This window comes from Patagioenas fasciata, chromosome 5 (genome assembly GCF_037038585.1).
Source record: "Patagioenas fasciata isolate bPatFas1 chromosome 5, bPatFas1.hap1, whole genome shotgun sequence".
Classification (NCBI taxonomy): Eukaryota; Metazoa; Chordata; class Aves; order Columbiformes; family Columbidae; genus Patagioenas; species Patagioenas fasciata.
In genome coordinates, this window is record NC_092524.1 from 34,955,900 (window position 1) to 34,982,271 (window position 26,372).

The 26,372-nt window shown below is 38.5% G+C and overlaps 1 protein-coding gene across 13 annotated transcripts in view; it reads right to left on the minus strand.

Annotated features, from left to right (window-relative positions):
* The window catches only part of RAD51B (RAD51 paralog B), a 400,284-nt gene that overhangs the window by 306,969 nt on the left and 66,943 nt on the right, over nt 1-26,372 (minus strand). The gene's annotated exons all lie outside the window — the stretch shown is intronic.

Below are 26,372 nucleotides of genomic sequence, written 5' to 3' on the forward strand. Positions count from 1 at the left end.
AAAACTCTTCCAGTTGATTGAGTTCCCTCAATAGGAGAGCTAGCATTTCCTCAAATAATTCCATTTAAGTGGAACAATAACAATATCAGGTTCCCTTCTAACAATAGCTCCACTGTTACTTGGCATTGCTGTCAAATGTCTCAAGATGAAGACAAAATTGAGAATTTATGGAGATCTCCCAAGAATGTTTTCTTATTCAGAAAAAAAAAAAAATCCAAGAATAATAACAACACAGTACCTTTTTTTTTTTAATATTGTTATTCCTAAGAAATAAAGGAACCTTACAAATACTCCTACCTTTAGCATTACTACCTTTCTACTATCACATACTTAAGAATTCAGTCAGGATTATCAACACTATCATTTCATAGTTGAGGATACTGAAACAAAAAGAATAAATATTTCAGTCAGTTTTGATTAATGACTGAACTACAAGCAAAACAATGTACTTGACAGATCTTAGTTTTCAGATCCCTGCTACTGCATGGACTATGCTAGAAGCTAGTCCCAGCTTAATCCAAGAATTTGGCCTGATTTCAGCTGCTGGACTGAATACACTACAATGTCTGAGCAATGCTTGAACCCTTATTGACCAACAATATGTTCTCCTGCACCTGTTAAAAGGGAAATTCTTAAATAAAGCAGCCTCACAGTCTGTAACAAGACAGTTGTACTGGTCTGCCTGGGAGGGAGTTCATTTTCTTCATAGCAGCACACACGGTGATGTTTTAGACTGGTGACCCAACCTCTGTCGCTGACACACCAGCATTTTGGCCGCTGCAGCACACAGCATCAAGGCCTCCTCCACGTCTCACTCTGCCATCCTTGTTAGGTTGGGAGAGGACACAGCTGGGACAGATGACTTGTATCAACCAAAGACCTATTGCATACCACCCAACATCCTGATCCGTCATAGAAAGGGGTGGGGGTCTGGTGGGAAGGACAGATGGGTGGGTTCCGATGAAGTAGCCATTGCTTGGATACTGGCTGCCCAACTGCCTGCTGGTGGTGACCACCCTTTCATCACTTGTTGAGGGGGAGGGAGTAGGGGTATGTTGGTTGTGCTGTACCCCCTTCACTTTAAATGACTCCATCTTGACGCTTTTTTTTCTTGCTTTTGCACTTCCAATTCTCTCCTCCATCTCTCTGCAGAGGGAGTGAGCGAGGTGCCAGCTGGGGTCAACCCACCAAAACAGCACAGAGAACACACAAATAGCCTTCAAAGGGACTTTGTCTCCTGAATAGAGTACACAAAGGCTATTATCAATATCAAGGATGTCCTGGTGGACAAATACCTTTATAATGAGGCAGAACTGTGGTTCTACAAGTCCCACCTTCAACCAGGACAGCATGACTGGATCTATACACCTGCTCTGCTTCAATCCCAATTCTTTCCCAGCCTCCCACTGTACAGTCTGTCCAGAGAGGCCTTCTCTAGACTTGACAGGTAAGCAGAGTCAGTAATGGGGGAACCACCTTATTGGGAGGGAAAATTATAATACTGAACACAGAAGTTGACAGACGACATAAAACACTGTTAGCACAGGTTACAGCCCAGTAACTTCTCATGGTGCACAAAATGGCAGAGGGAAATAATGCTGCTTAAAATTATTTGGTACATGGCACTAACATCTACATGATCTATTCTAAAAAACAAGTAAGTTGAAGCACAGCTTCAGCTCTGAAGTCAGCACATAATTCTGTGGAGAAGAGTCCTAACATAGCAAAATTGATCATCTGTCTTTGGGCAAAATATGATTCCGTCATTGAACATGTTCTACCACATACCAAGTACATATGAGGTGATCTCAAAAATAAACACTTCTCAGTTATGCACAGTATTATGTTATCAATACACGTTGAAAACAACAAAGCAGTGCAATTTAAAGGCCATGCTGTTATAGAGAGGTCCAGTATATGGCTTCTGCTAGCAACATTGTAAAGCCGAACTAGAGTGGACTGAGCAATTCTCTTGCTACCAGTTCCCCTGGTTAGTCCAAACACATTTAAGTTTCTGCCAGAGGGAGAATCACCACAAACTGGAGCCTCTTAACAACCAGGCAGAAAGATTCTAAAGGCTCTGTGGGAAAACCTTGGGGAAAAAAGTCCTGCCATGCCTACTGCACCTGTTACTTGCCTTAAGAACTTAGTTCTCAGTGTAAGCCAAAGTATTTCTCCAACAGCAAAGGTTGCCACAAGCCTCTCAAGGTAACAATCTGTCATCCTACCAGCTGAAGAGTTCAGTGGCCAACTGGGAGACAAATGTTCCAAGTGCTGAAGTGACTGTTACACATTTCAGACAAAATGGAGAAGTGACACTCCATGAAAATGAACCCACATTAACAATCTTCTAGATTATTCCTTTAAGTATTGCATCGTTGGAATTAACCAGTTAATGAGAGTAAAGTCAATGCCTCCAGAGTCATCAGAACAAGGGCTGAATGTTCATATATAGGGAGAGATGGCACTAGTTTCAGCTCCTCAGTCGCCTCAGCCATAGATGTAGCTGGCAAAAAACAGCACAGGCTCAAGGGGCAAGGGTGAATTATAACTGGCAAGTTCACCAAGGCATCAATCACCTGGAAAGATTCTTCTGCACAGAAAAGTAGTGCAATCTGGCTGCAAGGCACTTCACCGTCAGGGAGTTTCTGCCTTCTGATGCTCAAGGGGAAGCTGAGGGGAGATGAAGTATATTGTCAGTGAAGTGGAAAGAACAACACGATCACCTTTTGGGTAGAGGCCAAAGATTGCTGCAATATCACACACTAAGGAAACAAACAAAACCAAACAAAAACAGACGAAGGCAACATAAAAGCCACCCCTTCCCATGAATCCTTCTCTGAATTAAACTCATTCTGACTGTGGGATCTGCACTTACATGCAAAACTGAGATATTGCCTTTTGTTAAATGGTGATGAATACTTACCTTTCTGTGGTTCTTCAAAACCACTGAAAGAGGCAATAAAAGACTATTATTCCATTTTACCCCACTGATGTATACAAGGCTCCTCACAACCGCAAATATTTATATTTGTCTCCTCACAACTGAAAGCTTTGTGAAAATTTATTAGACACTTTTCACTCCTTAACAGTTCAATTAGTGCAACTATGTAAACTAAAATCTCAACAAGAGTACAGCTCACCATTTGCTACATCAAACTTTTAAACATTGGATCTACTCTTGAGATTGGCTACCACAGTAAAATAAAAAAGTCTCTTTCTGCATGTTGTTATTTCTTTCCTTTTAAAGGCTAAACTAGATGCTTAAATGTTAGTGCTCTCTCTCCTTACAATAAGATCTTTTGTTGTCTAAAACAAACATATTAGAAAAAAAATAAGGTCTCAAACGTTAGCAGTTGTTACTCAGCATTGCTCCATTTCCTTCAAGCAATTTAGAGTGATTTATACTAATATGCCGACAGAGGAGGTAGAAAAAAAAAATAAGCATCAACAAAGCTGCTACAAACCAGATCAAAATCTGTATTTAACTCGTGCTGCCCCCATTTCCATAGCCAAGCTTTAGGAGTGCTTAGTAAGATCGATAGCCATAAGCTTAGCTCAAAAATGACTGAATAATATGACAGGCTGCTTATGCCAGAGTTTATTGGCCTTCACATACCTATATGCTTCACAAATGTTGAAGAATAGAGTATCTCCTTTAGCCAAATTACACGCTTCGAGGTTGAGGAACATCAGCCAAAAGTCTAGTTTTTGAGCAAAAATTAGCAGCATAGCCTGTTGTAAAAAAAAGAAATCAAGCCACATTGGCTCAGATACAACTCTTCAGACATGTGACTTCCAATAAAGTATGTTATCCACGCACTGCTAGACAGCAGATGTTTCAGACAGTTGCCATTTGAACCAGGAAAACAACATTGATGGATGTTTGTTATTTTAAACTCCTACTGGGCACCCCAAGCTACAAAAAAGAAGCAAGGTGGTATTTTTCATGTTTATGTAATTTGTTAATCTGTCTGCTACTCCAGAAACAGGTAACTTATCAAGGCAGTCCAAAGAAAGTAGAAAAAATAAAGCATAAAAAGCCAACTTCCAGCAATTTACTACCACTGTGTGAAGGGGCCTGAACAGATTTGTTCCGTCAGGAAGTTGTTTGAAGCCTTGTTAATTGCTTTATCTCTTAATCTCAAAGTCTAAAGCTTTAAGTCTTCAATGCAAGGAAGGACGCCTGGTAAAAATAGGTAGTGACACCCAGAGGAAGGTGCTACCCTTCAAGCCAGGCCATTATAAACACAGATGACTAAACCAAAACACATGAAAAGGCTAAAGAGAGATCCCCCCTCATTCCCCCACCCTCCCCTTAGACAGGCAGGAGCAACCTTTCCCCAAGAGGTGCTAATGAGTCATAAAAGACAAGCTGGGAACAGGATGGTGTGTTACATGTTCCAACAGGCATCAAACATACAACCAACACTTCCATGTTTTGAACACTATTTTACTTGTTTTCACTTCCTCACAGACACAAAGAGCAAAGCAAAGCAGCACCGAAGCACTAAATAAAACAGAGGTTGGGTGGGAAGGTTCATAAAAGCCGAACGAAGGAATATTTCAATAAAAAGGACCTGCTGGCTTCAAAATCTCCATACCAATACCAAAAATGGTACAAAGCAACCAAAACATTTCAATCTGTAGAGTTCAAGCTCAGCACTGAGCAGAAATACAAAGAGAAAAGTGACATTAACATGGCTATTTCTCCCATTTTCATATTTTAAGTAGGAACAACAAAAAGCCAGTTGCCATTAGTCAGATGGTTCATGGTTTTAGTTGCCCCCACAGCTTCTGCTGCTGCACTTGCAGAGCAGCGAGGCCTCCAATCTGAAGCAATTAAAGCATGTCAGAAACTAACAAAATTTTCTATTAGACAAAAATTCAGAAGTGCCAGCATGCAAACAACTTATTGGCACAACTGACAGAGGCAGATGCAGCAACTTGAGAATGCTTTCAAAACATACGAGGGAGAAGAAAGAAAATTAGAAGTTTCGGGTGAGAAAGAAAGTCCTTTTCCAGCTGCGGTTCATTAGATCCAAAGAGGTCCAAGACAGTATAGCAAATACTCATTTTCCTTCACCCTGGAAATCCAGAGTTCAAATGAAATGCAGACAGAGTTGAAATGGCACTTTGCGTTCCTCTTAACAACCTCCTTTCTTTAGAGAGCGTAACAAACTTACACTGTTGTTAAGCGGGCAGGTATAATCCCTCTTTCACAGCGAAGGCTTGCTGTGACTTGTCTATGTTAAGAATTAAGTCTAGGACAAAGGCAGGAACAGATTCCAGACTTGTGATTTCTAATCTTAGACGGTCACCCCAAGGCTACCTCTACTCACTGTAAATATGACTATTACTTGTGAAATCCTCCCAAAATTGTGGTCCTGAGATGATACATAAATTTACCTCTAATCAAAGATTGAAGAAATTGAGAGACTTCACAAGGTGGTTATTTAATTGTTTTTAGCACATGTGTAGGCAGGAAGCATGAACAGTCTCACAGAAAAGCTTTAGCAAACTACAATCCACAATTTCTCCCATAAAAAGCAAGGCCGAATCATCCCTGACTGTCAACAGGATAACTGCTGCAGAACGAGGCAACGCTTCACTGCTGGCGTGCATGATGAACACTACATTGCTCATTCCTGATCCTGTTCTGTGATACTTCAACAAACCTGTGACTTGTCTGGGCTTTTTGAAGGAAGCTTTTGTGAGAAATCACACACAAAGGCTAATTTCATATGTGTATGTTTATAATCACATACATAAACCTGTTAAGTTTAAATATTCACCCCAAAAGATTATTTATCATACCTTCTCATTTGTGTAAAAGCTTACTGAGAAGTGCATAAATGAACTACGGAAGTCCCCTATACCTGGACATAAAACAAAAGCAGAAATGTGATAATGAAAAGACAGAGTCACAGCAGCAAGACCAGTGTAATGCAGGCTTGGTGCTTGAACTATAAAGGCGGAGGAGTATGTTAAAATCCTGGATTAAGATAGTCAACAAAGCCATTTCTGCAGCCTTAAAGGGGAAACAAGTAACTTCTTGCCTGTCCAGAGACAATTAGAAGGTCAATAAAAGGCAGACTCTCTTGATCCTTTCGGCTCCTGCCTTGAAATAAAAAGGAAAAACTAAGTCTGGCAACATGAGCTCAAGTTCTCTCCTGGCACACTGCAAAGGCACTGAGAACACCTGTTATTCAGATGCACTGAAGAACATCGAGCCTCTGAGGCTCTCTGCACTTTTTACTTCCAGCTCAAGAGCTTTAGAGTAAACACGATGTACCAAAGAGTGTATTTTAACTGATTCTAAGCATATGTATTTTTTTCTGAAAGCATAAAAAAAATCTGTGCCTGTAGAGAAAAGAATTCTGGATCACCTAAGGAGACAGAGATAGCGTATTTTTTGGTACAGTTCCAGTATATGCAGCAGAAAGTTGCTGTTTACCCAAGTCCAGGAAGGACTGCAACGTGAATGATTCTGCAAGGGCCAGTGCCCCAGCACATACATTGGTTTTGTGCTGCAACACAATATCCACAATGTCACTGACCGAAACAACTGAAGTAATTTTATAGAATAGCAGAATATCAGCAAATGAGAAATACAAGCTTTGAAAGTATTATGTTTCTCCTGTTTACAAACAAGACTTCTTTCAAAAAGTCAAAGTCATTCCATGCCAGCAGAAAGTCCATTATTCCCAACTGAGAAAGTAATTCATCATTTGCAGCACTACATTATTTTCTAGTCATTACTTTTCTTGGGTAGCCTCGCCTCTCTGAACATGCTGAGTATTTTACAGACTGGCATTTTTGAAAACTAGACCAATTGAAAGCAGATGCTAAGGTGACATAAGAGGTACTCAGCTGAGCTGATGTAACCAGACCAACTGCAGCAGAAAACAGGTCCCATACTCCCTCCTCCTCTTAGCATTCCCTTTTCCAGCCACACATTCCTGATGATTTCCCTGTATCAGCTCTGATATTCATGTGGTCCTTCAGTGAGTCAATTCACTGGCAGAAAACTGATCTATCCAGAATGAGCCTTCTGCAAGTGAGTAACCTCAATCAACTTACCGAGGGGTAAGATGAACATCAGAACAAGTGAGGGAGGAAAAAGCAGCAGGACTACTCCCAGCAGCAACAAAATGCTAATTTGGCTTGGCTGTCTCTTCAAATCTGATTTTTAATCTCTCATGAACATCAGAGAGCAGAATGCAACTTTCATAATGAGATAAAGTTATTAATATATTTTGTTACCTTAAAGGATTTCATCCTATATTACAACTCAGCTGGAGATTTTTACAATGTCTTCGTTTTTCTGCAATTGGATTGGTGCTATCAATGTAAGAAGAACGCTGTATATTCACTATCTGCAACCTATACTCATGTTAAGCAGTAACTTTTCTGCAGTAGCACCAGTGAAGCTGACAGAACTGCTTTCAGACCATGGTATGGCACCATGGAAAGGTAGTACAATCTGGTCCAACTATAAAAGGTGGATTCAACAATCACCCTCTCTAATACAACTGCTATTTAATCTTCACTGCATAAATCACAGAATCATAGAATCAGCGTCTGCGTATAGAGAACATACAGAAGTCAGAGCTGCTTGGTACTCTGTAGCTACTTTGACTGCCATTTTTCTTCCAGTGTCTGCAACTTAATTATAATGAATTTGTCTTCAGGATAAACTAATTTATCATTGTTCATCATGGTTCATGTTGCCTTGTCACTCAGTTTCATTAACAACACATTATTTAAATTAATACTCTGATTTGCTGTATGCTTTCATCAACATCGCTTTTCCCATGAGAATTTGATTTGCCTTACTACTTGTACCTTAAGAAAAATGTGGTGAGATGTAATTCTTGCCAAGTAACATTTATGCTTATGTATGCAAAACTCCTATTAATTAAAAAAAAGTTATCAATGCTGCAGTATGATTTGAAAGGATCTTTCTCATGCTATTATTTAATTTCAGAGAAAGGAGGAAAAAAAAATAACACCAAAAATGTGTGTTGTTATTCGGAGAGAGAACTTGTTATGCAAGGAATAATAATACAAGATCAGACTATGCCAAAATATTATCCACACAAACATAAACATTACAAAGTTATTAGTTCTGTTATATGAAAAAAAAAGCCATCTTAAATTTTTTTTGTGATTCCTGTAACATGAAAACAGGAATGCTGTTCTTCCATAAGGACCTAGACTCCCTGACTTCTGAAGAGAATACTCAGTTTCCTGAACATTCCTCCAAAAATGTCAAAGACACTGGATAAAATTTCACAAGCTGGAAGTCTCTTTCTGAGCTCCAAACACCTCCCATTTCCAGGGGGCCTCGATGCAGCACATTAGTCCTGCTCACTGTGTGTGGTACCACCAGAGGGTCCCACAGCACATGCATCACTGCAAACGACTAAGGACTTGGGCAAAAACCTTTTGGTTTAAGCTTTTTAAAGGTTAATTCCAAATATAAGCAAAGATACAGGAACACCTACTGCTTTTGAGTGTCACTACACACCCCAGCACACCAGCGAGTTTGGTTCCGTCAGTGGCTTTGCACAGCGGGAGCTCTGAGGCAAGAGCTCCAGGCACCGCATTCATTACACACACACCACCTGAGCCCTCCTGAGCTCATACATCACACACACACAGATCCACAGTGGTACGTCAGTCTTCACCAGAAACAGTATAAACAGAAGGTTATCAATATCATCAATATTCCAAGAATAACAGTTTAGATCTGAGTTCATAAAAGGATGTTCAGAGCAACCAGAAGAAGGTCATCTACTGACAAAACACCAGTGCATTATTTCACCAAGACAAACTATTTTACCAACACTGGCTAGAAAAACAAATACTAAAATTTCACAACCAACGTGATCTTCAGGTTTAAAAAACAAAACAAAACACCAGCAAACAAAGAACTAACAAAAAAAACATTCAAGCACATGCAGCACCTTGAATGAAGCAATCCTTTGTGGTAGGGGAACATCAAACTCCTGTTTATTTAACCTAGAGACTGTTCTCAAAGCAGGACTCAATTTAACGAAGTCAAAGCTTCCACCTTGTTACAGGAATATACTGGCATTTCCCACACTTTTGCCATAGCCTGCCTTTTTAAATGAGCATTACTTCATTCAGCAAAGCAGGAGCTCTGCTCTTCTTCCACAACAACCCTGTGAAACACTGTACAATGAAGTATGAGCTGCAGCAGAGATCAAAAAATCCAAGCCCTCAACTTCTCATGCTGTTGTGCAAATACGTCTTACTCAGATGCAACATGGGGAGCTACAGTCTGACTGTGTGCTGATGGCAGGAAATTTGGAGCTGGGTCTCCCAGGCTTCATTTTAGGCAGCTTTTGATTTGCTAAGTGATAGTAGGCAAGTCACTTCCCATTATTTATTTATAAGTTACATCTAATTATCTAGAAGGCCTAATTAGCTCATCTGGAAAGTGATTTGAAATGCACAGATGAAAGATAATGTGTATTTCTCAACTCCTGTCATCTGTGCCAATAAAATACTTATTTCACAACAATTATATCTAATTGTATTTTTGATAGCTGCTGCCTCATCCCTAGAAATTCCAGCTCTGGAAGTCATAAATAGAAATACTCATCGGGATGCAATGTTAACAAAGTGGTATGTGAAACATCTATAGATAAGGTTAATATTCTAAAGGCCTTTTTGCAATCACTCAACATGTAGTGAAGCATTTTTCCCAGTTGAGTTTCCACTCAAATAGAAACCTAAGAGATATATTAATATTTTTCAGCTCCCTCCCATCTCTATCACAGTATAAGCGTTCCCTACGTTCACTTTTTGAATATTTGCAAAACATTAATAGGACTCTCAGATCAGCCAGAAAGCTTGACCTTGCGACAGGGACTGGGCGAGATGGGCTGTGGTAGAAGGAAGCCTGCGAGCTGGCAGCGCTTTGGGGTCACACGCACCCCCCAGGCTGCCAGTCATGAGCCAGGTCAGCAGAGAGATTCTGACGGACCACAGCCAGGAGCAGAGAGGCTTCCTAAACCCAGCTGCTCTCTCTGACCAAGTCTGGTGTCCCATCTCTACAAGGGCTGGTACAGGATGTTTCAGACAAGAACATAAGGAATTATGCAGAAAACAGCTATGGAGTAGTCAATTCAAGCATGTGAATCTCTTGTTAAAGAAATGAAAGTTAAGAGCGTGTCCCGAAACACATATATCCGTCTGTTACGGTTTTCTACATTCTAATACTGACTATTTTTAATGAAGTATTTTTTCCTTCTCTGTATGAACTGGGATTTCAAAACAAGCCCAAATGTCAATGTTCATCTTGACTGTAAGCATTCTGTGGCCCAAAACACCTCATCTTGTGCACATATACTGTACACACATTACCCTAATGGGCTCCCAGCCTTAGTCACATTCTACTACCCTACATACTAGCAAAGTAAAGAAATTTAAATATAAAACTAAGTATAGTCAACCTACTTGGCATGACTTATTTTTTTAAAGCCAAATTATTTTCAAACACACACATCATTTAAAATAACACAATACACACTATTTTAAATAAGAAAACAGCACAGCTTTTAATACAGCATGACCATGTCATACAGTTTACAGTTTCTCCTGGATGAGGTCCCATCTCAACACTTCATTCTCTCAATTCAGACAAAGGCAAAAAAAAAAAAAAATCTCGCTTCAGTTTACTCTTCAATTTACTCTGCGCCCAGTTGGTGCTGGTAAACACTCTGCTGTCAGCTCCCTGGCAGATGATCTCCCACAGAATCAGGGAGGTGCTGCTGTGGAAAAAGGGAGGTGGCTGCTGCAGACACATCTCTCATAGTTGCCGAGAAATCCAGCTCCATCAGCAAGTGAAGATGGGGAGAAAGGAGGAAGTGAGGCAGGGCAACCTGTGACTGACTTGGTTGCACCAGCGACTACAGACACGGCCAAATCAGCTAACCTCCTCTGTACCTTTCTTCTCTATACTTGTCCATATTTCTGTTGTTTATGTTTCCCATCATGTTACCCCAGAGAAGAAAAAGGAAATGAGTTTTTTTTTTTTGCATTGGATATAAGCCAAGTGGAAAATACACCATTTTCCCCTCCCCTGCTAGACTCCATGGTCTCTCATTCCCTCATTTCAGCTGCATCCATGTTTTCTCACCAAGTAACATGGTGGGGAGAGTGCTGCTGCTTTTCAAATTGTTGGTCCTGTTATAGTTTAATAAAGTCAACTTTGGCTCAGAACACAAGTTAATAATAATAGTCCTCATTATTGTTCCTTTGTTTAAGAAAAAAAAAAAACAAAAAAACAGCTTCTGCAAAAACACACCACATGCACACCTGCCCACTCCAGCATAACTCTGTGTGTTATATTTCTCAGTGATGAGCGATCGGTATTTCTTCCAAACACGGGTATTGGGGAGACAGTACTTTATTTCTAAATTTCTCAGAAGATGTGGCAGGAATCAGTTACAGACAAAGAAAATTAAAATTAAATGCAGGAATAGCCGTGACATTTTCTCTACAGAAGGGACACAGAGTGGGGACATGATGTTCAGCCACCTAAGTAGTCAAGGAAATAATAGGGCCATCAAACCATTCCATGTCCCTTACTGCCACACAGACTTACTAGGAGTAGGTGTCTCTTTTATTTCTTCTTCCTCTCTCATGTTGTAGAGTACATCTGAAGGTTACAAACTAATATAGACGTACAAAGAAATCCGGATGCTTTTGCATCTGGTACCTTAACATCTACCATCAAAGAAGAGCATTTTCAAGAAAAACTTTGCCATCTTATCAGACATTTGAGATCCTAGCCAAAGGGCAAAAGTAGAATATGGTGCTGCTGTGTGATGCACTAGATGTATGAATAAAGTTTAACCCTGAAGTATGAGCGATCCAAACACCACAGATGTTTGTTTCTGGGTAGTAGTCTGAGCAAAAAACCTATTAAAAATTGCTAAGGTGCTGTCACTGGTCAGACTAAGAAGACCATAAGAAAGTACTATGCGGATAAAATTGTTTTAAATAATTAAACATTTCACTGTTTGTAAGTGGTTACCAGTAACACAGGAAAACGAATGTTTTGTCAAAAAATATTTGTTTTTTACTTAACATCTCACAAAGTAAGAGGAAGACGGACTTCTATGCTTTTAGCTTACAAGCAGCATCATATACACTGCTGTGTCTGAATCTCTGTATGCACTAACAAAAGCAGAAAAATTACTTAAACCATGAATGGCATTATTTCTCTTATGACTATAGGGTCTCTTTTGCCTGGGCTGAACCCAAGGCATCCTGTCATTCTTCACTGCTGCAACACCAGACAAAAATATTCTGCTTTCCTGCATTTTTAATTATCAGTTCAACTGGGAATAAACTAGATGCATTCCAATCACTAAAGAGACAATGGTTAAATAATTACACAATGCATTTTTGGTTTTTTTGTAAATTTAACAAAATTTTTCACACAAGTTTTTTCTCCCTTTCTCATACCACAATGTAATTATTTTTCAAAAGTATACAACCCTTCTTCAACTGAAAAAATGGAAAAAGATCACAAACTGTCTGTTTTCACATTAATATTCAGACAATTAAAAAGCATGTCACCTGCAGAGCACTTTGCTGACATATGAACTATATTTTAGTTATTACATCACTAATTTAACATGCGCTACATTTAACAGAGAAACAGTTCACCATGTTTGAACCAGCTGGCATTGTTGTTACAAGTGGACTGGGTGATTAGGTCGTCTCTTTTTTTAGATGATTCTGCAGCAGCTTAGCACCTGTGTCGTGAAGTCAAGCTGCCCTGCCTGTAAGTATTACTGTCACTGAAAAACTTTCTCATATCCGGGGGGGGGGGTCAGCTCAGGGAAGCACATGACAGGCTGAGAGGCACTTTTGTACAGTCCCAGTAAACCACACGCTGCTTGTGCTTCTCAGGTGTCTGAAAATGTGTTAAGGCTACTGGGGCAAGGTGAACACATGGCAGAAATTAAATAGACTGAAGAAGCAGTATTTTAAAAAGCAGCAATGCTGTATCAGAACTTAGCCCTATGGTACTACATTGTCTCCAAAGTGTCTTCGGTATTTATGGAACACTTACATTGCATTTATAAAATTAACGCACAAGAAGGAGGCATGTCTAAGTATGCTGCTATCAGAGCTGCAACACACACAGCACTTTCCTCAAGCTGACCCAAGCCCATTTAAAAGTAACTACCATGGCCACATTTACAACTACAATGCTGACGACATAACCAATTCTAATTTCCACAATAACCTTAAGTTTCTTTTCAACTTAGCTGGTATTTTTTGTTGTCAGAGGAGTTCAGCTTACACTTCACCTCTCCTGCACAGGGAAACCCTCTGTGTTCCTATCCCTTTGTATCTTCAAATCAGTACAGTAAACTAGCAAAGGTCTTTCAGTCTCCTCTCAAAGAGAGGCTTGGTGTTCCTCACAACAGCTGTAGCTCTTCTTTAAACTAATTTCTACTTGATATGATTTTAAAAATCTATTGATTTCCCATGGACTTCGACACAAAGTCCCAAGAGTGCCTTACGAGATGGTATCCAGACTTCCCTTTATCTGTAAGATGTACCTCTTCTAGAACCACATTTTCATTTTACCCATGGATGTCTCAGTCATCTCCAAGAGACAAGCCACACAACACTTTTATCTGTTTCCAAACAATGACCTGCAACCACTTTACAAAATAAACTTTTGTTATGAGGATCTAAATCTATGACATTGCACTACTTATGATCCTGTTCAATGACGTTTTCTATTGAGCCCATCTTTGAGGGCTTTCAACTCCTTCAGCACACGTGACTCCTCCTCTGTATGGATGTCTGACAATAAAAAGAGGAACTTTCACACTTTAATACTTAAGCCACTCCAAGTCCAACTTGTATGTAACTACATTTTTATGATGTATTTGAAATTTCTGCATTTTAGTTTGTTGGAGGTAAGAAGCTGGTTGTTTTTTAAAAAAGAGAACAATCACCTATCTAACATAATTTCCCTCAGAATTATTTATTAATAAATATTTCCAGAGTGCAAAGGCCAAGACCAGGTTGAAATATGTTTGGCATTTTACATTTCTCAGACTGAAAAAGGCAAGACTCCTAATTGTTACATGCCAAATCCTACAGGTACTTAGGTATTTAGGCATGTGAGCAGTGCAGGAATTAAAATACCTGCAGAAGTGTTTGCTGGATCTAAGCCTAAAGCAGAAAATTGGGATTTAAGATTCCTGGGGTTTTATTCCTGGCTCTTATTAAGAGCTCCCTTTGCAACATTTTGTACTAGGTTTAGTTATATTTCTCCCATCTGTAAAGAAGGAAAATAATCAATCTATAACAGAGAGATATTTTAAAGCTTAATTAAATAGTATTCAAGTGCTTTGAAATCTTTAGATGAAAGGTGCTATATAAGATCAAAATAGTATTATTTTCTATTTTCTTTTCTCTAGCAGATGTTAACAGTAAATATTTCTTTCACCTTCATGCCCTGTATAAATTAGAGATCTTCTCAGAAAACAATATATAGCTACAGGTCAGGCTCAGGATATGCTAAAACACTTAGCCTGTGCAGACAGACTTCACTGTACATGAACTGTGTTTTTTCGTTGTTTGTTTGTTTGGGTTTTTTTAACCAATTCTTTCAACAGATGAGCTAACCTAGAGCTATCTAAAACATGATTAAGTTCTCTTTCCTACCTCAGACTGGAAAGCTACATTACCACCTCCTGGCCATTAATAAATATTCAATCATATTTGATATTTTCGTTAATAGTCAGAGATCTGACCAACACCGACCAAATTCCTTCTCTTTCAAAACCACTACAGAAAAATAAAAAACCACACCACTTCACTAAGAAGCATCCAAACAATATTTTAACACTCGCTTCTCACGCCGTGAGCTTTGCAGACAATGATTTAAGCACAAAATACTTCTTTCTCTAGTTAAGCTTGTACAGCCTTGCAGCGGAAGCAAGCAGCTGAAAGAGCAAAGCCAGATGCACAACCAGGAGGTTCAGCTTCACCTTACTATTATATGCTAACATGCAGGTGACTCGGGCTACAACTGCTGCCCACATGCAGAAATCAGCACAGGCTGGAAGTGCAGCCTCCGTATCTGCTCCATTCTGCCTCAGGGGGAAGACAGCAGGACACAAAGGGTCCCATGGATCTAGCCCATGAACTACAAGCTGGAACACATCAACGCATAAATGCAAGTGTTTGAAGAAAAAAAACCAAAACACACCACCCTTCAAAATGCCAAAATAACAAGAAAAAGATGACAAGGGTAAAAAAAATGTAAGGCACTGTACTCAAAACAAACAACAGCTTGCATCAAATCTCTATTTCATCACAATAAACCTATTCCAAAAAGCACAACTGATTTTTTTAACCACTGTGAATGAAAACAAGATGCAACAATTTTCTAGACTCACTAACATCAAAAAAACTATTTTATGGTCTCTTTCTATATTTGATCAATCTTCTACATTAATTGGAAAGACTCCGGTTATTCCACAGTTCTTCTCCTGGAGCATAAAATCAGTTCTTCAAACAGAACTCATCATCATTCTTCCAAAGGTTTTAAGGCCAGAACAGGCTATACTGTACTTGGAGTATTTGGCTTGTTTACTTGCAATAGGTTAACTACTTTGACGATCTGTTGAATCTTCTCTCATGGGGAGGGGTGCCTGCAGTTCTTCACCTTCTTAAGCAGGTCATCTACTTTCACCACATTTATAAGAACTTTTTCTTCAATCTTCCGACAAATCTGGATGAAAATGGCCAGAAATTCACAGGCAGTTTTGTACTGTTATTCACAAACACACACACACGTATGTGATCCCGTGTCTTTGATTACAGGAACAGGAGTTCAAACTAGTTGAAGTTTGGGGAATGTAACTTCTCGAAAACAAAAAGGTATCAAAAGCAGTGAAAAGCCTTCCACTCATTCCAAGGCTTACCTGTTTTCACTGTAAGATACCTGATACACAACTTTAACTTCATTTACTACCATCCTGTCCATAATTTTGACACAATAAATGCACACAGCACCAGTAAGTGGGATAGATCAATCTACTGAATGACCCCTGGAGTCAGGTTTCAGTAAGCTAGTCATGAAATCAAACCCATTTTGCAAACAGACCTCTATCTACAGGTGTGTCTCTCATGTTGTTCTCCTTTTCTGGCTAGCTCTCAGTATTGGTAGGAAGAGAACTTGCTATCCATTCCAATTTTCAAAATCTTGTGCTCACTGCTAAGTGAGAGTATTCAAAATGCTTTGGTAACACTTGCAAGCCTAAAGAGATTAAATTCTCTGCTCAGATTACATGTGTGTTTCGAAGTATTATTGACTGGTTGACCTACAGAAGTATGTTTACAGACCCTACAGAAAATTCATTCCAGGCTTTTGGTCACAGAAAAACATGCCAAAATGCTCGTCATCTCCCAAAGCACAAGTCCCCATCAGTTGCAGCGTGTTATTAAGCATTTAGAGAACGCTACCTGCCGTTCAGAACAGATGTCCAAGATCAGCCAGTCATTCTTCACATTCATAGATATGAAAGCACTGCTGCACATTAAGAACTCGGCTTTTGTCCCAGGTTAAAAAACTAAATAAATAAAAAATAAAAATACTACAGCAGTGAATCCCTGGAAGGCCTTGTGATCACAGTCCTTGACATGTTTGATATATATGGAAATAGCAAAAATGTTCTGACTTGTTAAACTTGCCATCTATTTAACACGTTTCTTGGCCCTGACATGCAGAGACTGCTGACTTGGCAGGCGCAGAGGACCTTTGCTCACCTTTCTCAATAGCCCCATGCTGATAAGTCTGAGTTTCCCCAAGAGCAGAACAAAGTCATGCTTATTAAAGTGTTTACTCAATTCATAAAGTAGAGTAGGGTTCTCATTAAAACAGATGTCAAAGCAAGATGAAAATCTCCACAGGCACAAGTATATAACCATAGACAATAAAAGAAATTAAAACTGGAATCTGAATTACTCTTACTTTTAAACCAGACTAGAATAAAATGTCTTCAGGTTTTATGGAACACCAGCCTCTAAAGAATATCACCTACTTATGCACACTGATGAAAAGATTGTGTTAACATAAAGAAGCCAACTGTATAAATTTAACTCGCTGTTATCATTTTTACCCTACTGCCTCATTTACTAGCTGTGGGTTCATAGGACAATGAACAAAGCATGTAGCCAGACAGCTTAGAATGTTACATCTCATTGATTTCACATTAATATATATTGACATATCTATTAGTTTTAGAATACTACAGTATCCCTGAGTTCTACAGTATCTTTTACCTTGCCACACACAGCTTTACTTTTTTATACTCAGCACAACAGATTGCTTCAGATGCAGGGACAAAAGACAGTAACATAAATGGTGTCAGAGAAAAAACTCCAATGCCTACATACAACTGATTACTAATTATTTGGGGAGAAAAAAAATAATGCAAGTTCTGCAAACTAAACTGTTTTTCACAAGAGATGTCAAGATGGTTGATTGTGTCAGCCTAGCTTTCAGCGGCTCTATTTGAAGAACAAAACACACTTTTGACACTTCTGGATTATATGCATTTGAAAAGTGTAAGATGCATTCACAGCACTTCAAATCGGAAAATTGTTTCTGTGAGACAAGCTAATATTAGTTACAGGATTACACACAATCTAGTCACTTCTCCAGTTAATGTCTGAAAAGTAATATTTTAATGAACGGAATTTGCACATCTGTGTGTGTTTTCTCATTTAGAAAATGAGAGAGTACGTTCTGCACATCACCCCAGCACCCTGGTATTCGTCAATCATTACAGCTGCGACTGTGTAAGTTTATAAGTTATAATATTACAAATTATATTGATAATATTATAACTTATATTTACAATCTGAATAATGTCTTAGACAAGTGGCAGTGAGGTGTGAAGTCAGTTGAACTCTACATTAACCATCTCCTCAAGATACCTCAAATATACCCTAACATTCAGTCTTGCTCTCCCAGGAGCACAAATTTCCTTCTTATTCAGCATCTTTAGATTAAAAAAAATACAGAAGTATATACCAAAATTTTACCTTAACTATTAATGCAGTTATGCTAATTATTAACTACATGATATAGGCAGTCAATTTTTTATTAAAATGATAATTTATATTCAAAAACATTCTCAACAGAAGTTAAAGATGAACAAGTAGTTTTTCATATGCTCCACAGTATTTCTTGAAAATATTTGTTTCTAATTATAAAATTTCAAGGATGACCAAAACTACAAAACAAACAAGCAAGACAAAACACTGCCTACAGGATTACTTAAATTGATGGAGTTTTTACACACAAAAAAGCATGAATAAATGACACTGAATAATGCACCATAGTTGAACACTATTAGATTCATAGGAAACCATTTAAAATACATTTGCAACAGGAGCAAGATGGAAGGACTTCAAAGTTCAAGCTTATTCTAGTTATTAATAGTGTGCAATATGGTCACAATTGCTCCTGTGGAAGTTATTAATAGAAGGGTGCCTTTTTTATTTTTAATTTAAATGCTTGGTTTTAATTTTGTGACCATATACACAACAGCAGAGACAGGCACAACAAAGCAAAATTAAATTAATTCGACTATAGAGAAAACTGAAACAGGTCAGTTTGTTTTCATTACTCAAGCCAAATTAAAAGCAAGAAACAAAGGCAGGCATGCAGACAGTTGTATTCTTAAAAATGTATGGTTTACCCCACTAAAACACAATTTTCTTAGCCACACTAGAGGGACCATCCCTACCATGCAAAAACTCTACTGTTTAAATGTAAAAAGCAGTAGAGAAGAAAAAACAGAGAAGGAGATGAGGCAGTAAGTAACACAGTTGTGGAGATAATCTGATAGGTGATTCTTTGTATTTTAAATCCAGGAAACTCTTTGAAATAGGCATAACAAATAAACTGCAGAAACACAGTCTATAATTATATTTCTATGACAACCAGTGACATAAAACCGCATCATCCAAACAGACTAGTGTTTTCTGGAAAAAATGAGAACTGATATAATCAAACTCAACATATGTCTTATTTTCATTAAAATGTGCAAACAAATTAACAAAAATGTCTACCTATGGCTACCTTAAGATCTTCCTTTCTATATGGAAATGTACAGAGAACAAAAAAATAAAATATGTTCGTATGTTGAACTACGGACAAATTCCCACTCTAATTCTACACCAGGGTGACAGTGTCCCAGTAGGGGAGTGGAAGCATAAATCAAAATAACTTCTCTCACTCACTCCCGCTACCCTTCCGCAGTTCCAAGCACCGGCAGCGAGCAGCAAACACTAAGTTCTCACCCTTTCCAAGCTCTGTCCTATTGCAGTAACACACTTTTTCACCGTAAAAAACATTTTTGCACTATAAACCTATTATGGACACGCTCTCTGATTAGTGGTGACTGACCGTGATCACAATGTTACAAGGAGTCAGAACTTCTAAAACAGATATTCTGTCAAGAATGATTGCCTGTTTAAAAGATGGAAACTATATCTGCTCTCCTCCTTCCTTTAGAGGTGTGGTTTGCATTGTTTATGAAAAAAATTACTGCATGTAATTAAATATCTTAATGTGACCCAAGGAAGATTTGCTTTACATGAACTCCCATGACTTCCTTAGGTATTTTTGTACTTGTTCACACTGCACTTTTACCACCCTTAGGATATGTCAGGTCCAGTGTGAGGATTACATTAAGAACATCACATAAGGTTTTCAATTTAACTCTTTTTTAGTAAAAGACAATGCAGTTGCTTGATATTCCTTGAGATGAATTTGTATGTACAAAGGATCTGATACAACAGAGGCAATTTTAATTAAAGCTACTAAGCCTTGCCCTCCCTATCTCCACATTGCCCAAGAGAACCCTCTTTGCAGTGTAAAAGAAACAAGTGTTCAGATTATGTAGTGAAATTCATTTTTACTTATTTTCTGATCTCCAGAAAGTATCAGTGAAGGTGCCAACTATTCCTGACTGTAACAGGCTTGTTTGACAGAACTGTGTGGTATAAACTTGAGAGAGACCCAGATGATATGAAGCAGCTTGTAACATTAAGAGATCCAGCTTTAAAGGCAGATTTACATACCCTGTCTCTTTTGACTTTCACTCAGAGTGGAAAGAACCTGCTGCAGAGAATAAAAAAAGAAAAAAATACCACAGCCTGGTCTGGTTTTATAGATTATAAAAGAGTTAGCATTGTATAATATTTGCATAATTTTGTACCACTAGTGACATAAGTTTTAGGACAGCTTAAGTAATCGCTGAAACAAAGACAGCATCAGAAGGCAAGCCCAGACTACATGTAAACCCAGGAGAGCAGCTACCAAGTTGCAAATGTTTGATCAAAGCACTACCTGTCTACGAACAGGATAAAAAGTAAAAGGAATGTGCATATTGTGAGGCTTTTCCAATTACAACAAATAAATCTGCCAGTTCAATTTGGAAAAAGTTCATGCAGCAATTTAAGTGGGTTGCACAGGGACACGTGAAAATGGGGCTGACACAAACTTCGCCCTGTGATTGGTGACAGGCGGTACATGAGCCCAATGCAAGTGCGATGCCTTCCATGTTACTGAGGTGAAAAGAGAGTGAGAGCTTTAAATTAACAAAGAAAAACTTGGTTATTGTTCCATTCCTAGGAGAAGTAAGTTCTAGATATGGAAACAGGTTCCAGGGACTCTGATTACACTATTAAGTTGAATACTAACAAAAAGACACATGAACAAATATTCAGCAATGCACACCACACCATTACAAAGGCATTCATATGCCTACCAGCAGGGCATAAATAAATACAAACACAAACAAAAGCCTCACAGAAGAGAACAAACATTGCTAAAGAGCGTAGTTAAGTAAAAATAAACACAGAGGGGATAAACATGGAGGGGATAAGAAGGTCAAGTTTAAAAAACAGAGACAAAAAGAAAAAGACCCATACCCCCATGATGTGACACCTATATAAATACAGAAAATATCCACAATTCAAACAAAGATATAGGGCATCATAAAAGACTCAAGTATTTTACATTTATGTTACAAAAATCAGAATAATAATTATGTATGCGGATATACATATTTCATTTACAAAGGAGAAAGGGGAAATCCTTTTTGTGCCTGCATTGAAAGATGCTACTCCTAAGCCAGGAATTCACCAAATATTAAGTATTAAGGAATAGTCTGTGTACAAATACAAAATAAGCATATATCTGAGTGAAAAAGAGAACAACAACAACAAAAAATAAGCAGAAGGAAAATACAGAGCATGGAAGGACAAGGATAAGATCAAAAGCCTCCAGATAAATTATTTTGAGACTGAGCTATACAGACTGTCCAACAAAGAAATGCTTTTGCTATAAGGAGAGCAAAAGCTGCAGCCTTCAATTTACACATACTGGAATCCTTGTCACAAGCAAGGAGACACAACTCAGCAGCAATTGATTCTTTCCAGATATGATTATGAAAGAGTTGTTTCTTGAGGGCAGAGCAAAGGTGGACACATTCCCTACAAGGCCTACCTAAATTAGGCTAAACCATGCGTAAGAATTGAACAAACCCAAATCCACATGGAGTCTCTGAAATATTATAAAATGTCTGCTCTACTTTCTCTCAGGAATCTTTCTACAGTTTGAGAGCCAGTTTCGCAAGGGAAACACCCCACCACAGAGCCTTCTGAAGGATGAAGAAGAGCGTGGAGGACAAAGAAAAGTTGAAAGATTTGAAACCTGTACTGACATCAAGAGTATTAACATTTACTCAGCAAAGGGTGTATGTTTTCTATACAGGCTCCAAATGAAGCACTGAAAGCTGTTCAGGCATGAAGTTATGAGACTGAGTTGCAACTTGAAACATTTCCTAGAAGAGCTCTTCAACTGGCTGAAAAAATATAAGCAAAAAATACAACAGTGTAAATGAGCCTCTGAGCAGACCAATATTTTTTCTTAATTTTCTCCATGAGTGTAACTTCGAAGCATAAACAGATCATAAGCACCATCAACAATGTCCAGAACACAGCCTACAACACGGTCTCCAAGGAAACAAGTAGCTCTACAAGAAGTACACCTGGTGAACTCAAAGCCACACAGTTTGGTGGAAGACACAGTACAACACATTCCTAACAACGAGATCGGTTGGCTTGGAAAGAGTAGCAGTTCAGATGAAATAGTAAAATGTTATCTATTACTATCAGGCCATAGCAGCTTCATGAGCACCAGCAGTATTTAGATCAAGATGAAAAGTAATAGCAGAAAAGAACTCATGAGTCATATTGGAAATGATTAACTGGCATGAAGACCATAGTCTAGTTTAAAAAAAAAAAAAAAACAAAACAACAAAAACAAACAACTAAAAGCTGTGAACTTTGGTAAAGAGTCCACTGTGGAGCAAATTGCACATAATTATAAGAAATGGCACCTCATTCATATTCCAGATTATAGACAGGAAATGCAGTTTAGTAATTAGCTGTAGTATCTCCAGAAGTTATCTGAGAAAATGCCTAAGAACAGAAAAAAGCAACTAGAAGGGGAGGAAAAAAAAAAAAAAAAGGAAAAGTTGGGTTGACATAAAAGTTCAAGTATTGTTGCCAAGTTAATGTTTTCCTAGCTAACAGAATTTTACACCTTAACTCTGGTAACAAGTCAGTCACAAGTAGAGAGGCCTTCTGTCTGAGGACTAACACAAGCTGAAACCTTCTTTCAATGTCCTGACTGCCTAAAACAACAATAAGATCACCAAAGCACAAGATCCCCAGATTATGTCCTAATCACCCAATCCTAGTATTCTGAGGATCTTGATAGTAAAATAGTAATTATAATGCAATAAGCAAAGTAATTAGAACTCCCTTTGATGGCCTGCTAACTTCAGAATCAGTTAAGACAGACAATATAGAGGCAGAACACAGGTGTACACAGGAGGAAAAATACGCAACTTTTGCCTCTGCTGTGATATGGAACATAAAGTTTTTCTTCCTTTAGAGTCAAACATGATCTTCCACTGCTTAACATTTCTCCTCTGAAACAACAAGACAAGGAGAAGAACAAGGAGTGCAACTTGCTAGAAAACCCACAAAAAGCCTTTGAGTACAATAGATCTCCTGGTGTGTTAAAGCAGAATGGGGAAGAAGAGAAAAAAAGAATACATGAATTGCCGAGTATTCTGCAAAACAGACTGAGATCAACAGGATCAAAATGAGCTTGCCTAGCAGGTACTTGAAGACCAACAGTCAGAAGGCAGCACAGCCCAGCACCTGCAACCTCAGGTGGACTTCCCTCCACGTAGCTCACACTTCTGTGGTGCCAAGATGCTGAAACAGATTTAACAACATAATGCTACCCCATACACTCAGAGGCAAAGAACGAGAATACAGATAGGATACATGATTCTGCTTCCTGTGACACTACACTGATTGGTTTTATTATGGAGTCTATTTACACAGCTGATTATGAATTCCCAGTATACTTTGAGTACCGCAATAGCAGCTGAACTGCTTCCTTTCTCTTAGCAGTTAACTGGATTCTTGATGAGCTAGTGGTATATGAAAGCTTGTGAAACGAGTACAGGAAGATCAAACAAAAGCAATGATTTCCTCTTAGACCACTACATTACCTTCAATCTGGCAACATAAAACCAGTTAGTCACTGACTTGCAGCATCTAGGAGTAGTCAGATTCCAGATGGCCCTAGAAAGCTGCTTTTGTACAGCCCCTGTCTTCTGCCAACCTGACATGAAAAAAAAAAAAAAAATTAAAAGAGCAAGCTGTTTGGGCAGCTCCATGATAGAGGACATCACCAAGTACAGGAAATTTCCAGCCAGGCAGTATCTGTATGACGTGGTACCACCACTCAGGGAATGAGATCTATCCCTACAGGAACACCACCGCTCTCAAAACTTGAATGTACTTCCTCTGCACTAAAAGGTATAAATGCAGTCTGCATGCCACTGGCATCTCAAGGTAACAAATCATTATAAAATACTCTGTCACATCTCCTATCCTGCATCCTTACCTTTCCAAAAGAACTATTTCGGAAAGAAGACAGGATTTAAGTCACTGTTCTGAGGTTTACTATGTGCATATGCTTTAGTATATATGCTTTACTATGGCTAACCAGAAGAGCAAGCACAGCCAGAAGTCAGTACACATCTCACTCAAAATATTTTCATTTACAAACTTGGCAGATAGGTGAAGTTCTATGTAAAGCTCAGAAGGATCTAGAATATTTCCCTCCATTATACTGCAAAACAATTCACAGAGCAATACAGACCTCAAAACTTGAGTTCTTCTCACCAAAATCCTCTTTTTCAAACATGAAGTAAGCGCAGGATTTGGGCTGTCACTGCATTTGGCCTTGGCTAATGCAGGTACCAATACATGCAGAAAAGGATACATCAGGATGAGATTAGGATAAATCTTATTACTGAATTTGTCTACATATTAAATTTAGGTCGACGGCTACATCGTTTACCACATTTTCATGTTCTTTCAAACAATTTTAATGAGAAAGGCTTACATTATTTTAATATCACTATCATCTGGCAAAAATAAGTAATTTGTAAAAGCTTTCAATAAGTCAACTAGTATTGTTAAAAATATTTTGTCTTAGAAGACATGCACTCCAATTCTCATATATAAGGATGCAAATTTCTTGCTTTAAGTGCACTGCAAGCCTCAGCTTTAAGTTATATTATGTGACTGGTGAGATGCTCTCAAAAAGAATATTTCTTTCATATTGCACAATTATTAGCAAAAAGAAAAGCTTCTGTGTTCCAAAATGGAACAAAGTCACAAAAACCAAATCCAAACAGAAATCTGTTTTAAGAAGCCTCTCCCATGTTTTTCACCCAATTGAGGGTTAACAATGGATAATTAAAAATAAAGCTATTGTGGGATATTTTTATTTTCAAATCTGTACTCTGGGGTAATGAATAACCTGTGACACAACCTACAAAAGGAAAAATCATTGTCAAGGGACAGGCAAAGTTCCACGGGGGGCAGCATTATTTCTAGAGGTAAGAGCAACTCTCTTACATGTCTCTCTTATTCCCAAGGCAGAGTCACAACTTGCACAGTTTCTGGTCTCTGTTTCTGTTCAGTTTATGATGTCTCTCCTCCACCTCCTAAATAAGAGAATCACAAATTCTGGGGAATCGTGAGCATTTTTTAAATCTTTTAAGGTTTCAAGCACAAGAGAATCAAAATAGTCTCAACACCAGGCTTCACAAGTACCACAGAGAAGAAGAACTGAAAGAATATGAGACTACTCGGAAGAGACTCCAAGCAGCACATTAATTTATTTGGCAGTCTTAAAGACAGTTTACTCTATGTGCTGCAGAAGGCAGAGACACGGTCATTTAAGCTGCATTTCACCAGCATTTTCATCTACATCAAGTTCTCCTGCCCCCAACATCACAGTGTTTTGTCCAACTTGGATGGTTTAATACAAGTTGCTAACTCTACCTACAGATCTCATCCTAATAATAATAACCGTTACTAGAAAACATCACTAGATTACACTTGGTGCAATGGGAGGCTCCCAAATAAAGAAATATAATAGTTCTAACCACCTTCTGCCAGAGAGTTCATTATATGCATAAAATTTTCAGAAAGGTGGAAGCTTTCCTGAATTCCTTTTATTGGCACTCAAGGAACATGCCAGAATTGCAAAACTGCTTTGTGCCACAAGGTTTCCGCTTAGGAAAATGCTGTCTCAGTGACAATATGTATTAGGATACTATATCTGCAAATTATTACAAAGGGGGTGTCAGCCGCGTTCACTATCTAGCACTATCTGGTTCAATTCATTTTCAGTCCCATAGAGCGTTATTGAACACGACCTATTTTGTTTATAATTTTCCAGGATCGGACTTAAAACGAGGCTATAGGAAGACAGTTACATGTGTGCAGGAGATGGCTTTCAATAAGAAATTGTTAATTGTCTCTTCACTCTGAAGCTTGTAATCCAAGCCGTCACTTAATGCACACTGCTACAGTTCTGCTCTGAACACCAAATTACTCTTTTCTTTAGCAACTGAAACCTACATTAAGTGCTTCACAGCTGCTTTGCCTTCAGAATACCTCTGTCCTGTGAAATGGATTAATCCTATTTACAGATAGGGAATGGAGCCACAGGCAGATTAATGTAAAGAGTTTGGGGTGCCTTCTCTGAGCCATTCAGGACTTGACTGTTTGGTTTAATAGGGCATACTGTAACATTTAATTTGTTAGAAGAACAGCTTCTACTGAACGTAGTTGGATAAGTGAGCACGTCACTTTTAATCTTACAAACCAAGCAA